The 3412-nt window shown below is 35.3% G+C and overlaps 1 non-coding gene across 1 annotated transcript; it reads left to right on the top strand.

Annotated features, from left to right (window-relative positions):
- On the top strand, window positions 1-107 carry LOC145103551 (small nucleolar RNA R71). Its single transcript, XR_013706636.1, has one exon. It is a non-coding gene; the product is annotated as a small nucleolar RNA R71 (small nucleolar RNA).
- The last annotated feature ends 3305 nt before the right edge of the window (window positions 108-3412 follow it).

The following is a 3412-nucleotide window of genomic DNA, read 5'->3' as shown; positions in this document are numbered from 1 at the left end:
AGATCATGATGTGGGTAGTTCCTTAATAGGCCCTTGTATCTCTCCCATGCCTCATAAAGTGACTCTCCAGATTGTTGTTCAAAATTGGCTATGGCTTTCTTTAACTTGGTTATCTTTGAGGGAGGGGAAAATTGGTCTATAAATTCTTCTTTCATTTTAGCCCAAGTAGTGATGGACCCTGGAAGGAGTGATTTCAACTAATCTTTCGCAGCCCCTTAAATGTGACTGGTAGCAAACGAAGTAAAACAGTGTCGTGAGGTACATTAGGAACATTGAAGTAGTCGGCTACGTCGTTGACCTCGTTAAGATGGTTGTATGTGTCTTCATGATCCTTCCCAAAGAATGGGATTTCCTTAAGTTGAGCAAGTATGTGGCCTTTAAGTTCAAAGGTAGCAGTTGCAGGAATTGCGGGTTGCACGAGTCCTGGGCTGATATCGTCACGTATTCTTTTCTTCCATTCGCCCATGGTCACTTCATCTATATTAGCCAAGGTGGTTGCGGGTTCGCCTTTAAAGTCGCATTCTTCTTCGGATTCAAAACCGTATTCATACTCGTATTCGGTGTCTTTTGGCAATGGGTTTTCTTCAAAATTCCTAAGCTTGCTTTCTTCGCTCTTTTGACTGTTGGAATCTCCTGCTTTCTTGCTTTTCTTCTTTCCAAAGACTGATTTAAGGTCCTTGAAAGGAGATTTCTTTGGTGGGTTAGTGTCTTCAACGACCTTGTCTTTTGTTCTTCCTATGAGCAGATTCCGAGTCTTCAAATGGAGAAACTAGAGGTGTGTTGGATCCTCGGGTCATATAAAACCTAAAATCAAAACAAAAAAAACGCGTTAAAAGAACAAAAATAACGAAACTGAAAATCAGCTGTGGACTCGCCGAGTAGCTTCGATTGCACTCGGCAAGTTCAAGGCTAAAACAGAAAAAAATTTAACAAAAATTCTAAAAACAGAAAACTTAGAACTTAACCTAATAACTAAATTACTAAAGCAGTAACTTTGTGCAAGATAGATCTCACATAAAGGAGCGATAACACTAGAAATTAGAATTAATTATTGAGTTGTTCCCCGGCAACGACGCCAAAAACTTGATGTGTGTGAAACTAACTAGTTTTATCCTACTTTTTAATATAAATTAGACACACAAAAGGCAGTGTACCTGTCAATTAGTGGTATAATTTAAGTAAGCAAGATATCGAACACATGGAACAACAATTATAAGACTAACTACTAGGATTATCTAAATAAAAACAAATAATAAAAGGAGGGTTTTCTCTAGTTTTGCAAGACTAGAAACTTAAATACTCAACTAACACTTAAGGAAAACAATTAACAACTATGCAAATAGAATTCAACTAAATTCAATGATAAAGAGGACTTCTGTTTAGGTTTGAATCATTTGCTCCTATGGTTGACTTTATGGTAAATGCAACGAATTAATTTTTCTTTGGCTACCGATTAAGGTGATTAGGTTCACGTTCGCTATTACTAATCCTAAGAAAACAGATTAATTCAAGTAGTGGCCAGATGTCTAAATTAATGAATTTCCTAGTTTATTGGTTCAGGTTGAGTAAGACTTGTAATGGTTAATTAAATTGGTCGTTCAATTAATCTCTTGTTGGTGGTTCATCACACAAGCTCACACATTAATTTATCTATTTTCTAGTTAATCCTAGTTTCACATTCGCTATTCCTAGGCATATAAAAATGTTATCAAATAAATCATACGAATTTAGCAATTAAGAGATGTTCATGCAACTTAATATGCTGGTTAATTAACTGAAAAAAATTATAATTAACACATGAGGTTCTTTAACAAGCTCAAAAAAACAATATCACCAAATTAAATTAATCCTAACCATAAAATCAATCCATATTCACAAAATCATCTACCCTAAACAGAAGACAAGGGTTTTAGTTCATAATTATAGTAAGAACTCAAAAACGAATTCTATTGGTTCAAACATGGTTCAATCAAAAGTTAAAGTAAGAATATACTTGAATTGCCTCTAATCTTCCCAAAATCGGATGCTTAGACTTGGTCTTCGAGTTCCTAGGGCTCCAACAGTAACTTCAATCGCAGCTTAGCCTCCAAGGTTTTCCAGAGAGCCTCAATTCGGGATTTTGACTTCTATTTATAGATTTCAGAAAGCAGGGTCTACTCATCGAGTAGATAATCGACTAGTCGAGTCCTCTTTGTGGAATCCGTATACGGTAAGGACTTTGTGTTTTGCTTTGCGAACATTCGTGGGTACTTGCCGAGTAGTCGTTCAGAGTCGTCGAGTCCTTCAGGATTGGGCTCTTGTTCTTCTCACTTCAGTTCCCGAGCTTCCGATCGCATCTCCTGCTTCCTTTTGCTTCCGAGCATATCTTTTGGACTGAAATTACAATTTAAACACAATTAAGTACCGTTTGTCCATAAATTGCAATAAATTAGCCAATAAATACTAAAATCTATACTAAATATATAGCTAAATATGCACATATCACTTTTGTTTGTAGTAGTGTCATAATTGACCAAATAAGGAAAGATTCTCATCACCTAAGTTTCAGCTTGATAGAAACTTGGAATCATGCAACTTTTATTGTATGATGAATGAGAACTTTCATCTTTGGGAAATTAAGACTAATTCCTTGTTCACATAAATATGTGAGTCAAGTTAAGGACTAGGAGATTGGGTACACTTGGTTGTACGGTGATCAGGTCCACCACAAAGAATGATAAGATCATTCGTCATGATTTACTAAAAGATAGTAAATATGGTTATGCTTACAAGCTTAAGTGTAATTTTGAAACATTGGTAAAGTTTAAATGTATGGCCAACGAATGAGAAGAATCAAATTAGATAGAAAGATAAAAGTTTCTCCAATCTGAAAAGATGGGAGAGTACTTGAGTATCTTGTTTTATGATTATCTTAGTGATTATGAAATCATATCGCAGTTGATTCTCTAAGGACATCTTGGTGAATTTGTTTGGCTAAGAAGAGGAATTATGAATTGTTGAAATGGTTAAACCAAAAGATGAATCATACTTCATTCCAAAAATCGAGTCTTAGAGTCATACTGCGAGATCGAGCCTTGAGTGATATAATCTTAAGAACGGTTTATAACACTCCTCAAATGTAGAGTAAAATGTTTCTTACTTTTATGCATTTGAAATTGGTAAGTTGTGATGTTTTGGATAAAACAAAGACCAACTAATACCAATTGAGTGGAGTGTTTATCTTGATAAGAAACCACACTAACTTTTGACTATTTGTTGTCAAGTAATGGTACTTGACAAAGAGAAACTTATATGTCGAGAGGTCAGTGGGAGTCTTAAAGATCTTGAAAAAGGTTCAAGAACTAATCAAGAATAAAACCTGTTGTTATCACTAGCACACGACTTGAGGTTCGTAACCTATCGTGTTGACATA

The sequence above is a fragment of the Lactuca serriola genome, chromosome 4 (assembly GCF_051521515.1).
Source record: "Lactuca serriola cultivar US96UC23 chromosome 4, Lser_US96UC23_V15, whole genome shotgun sequence".
Classification (NCBI taxonomy): domain Eukaryota; kingdom Viridiplantae; phylum Streptophyta; class Magnoliopsida; order Asterales; family Asteraceae; genus Lactuca; species Lactuca serriola.
This window is presented reverse-complemented; position numbering and strand designations above follow the sequence as displayed.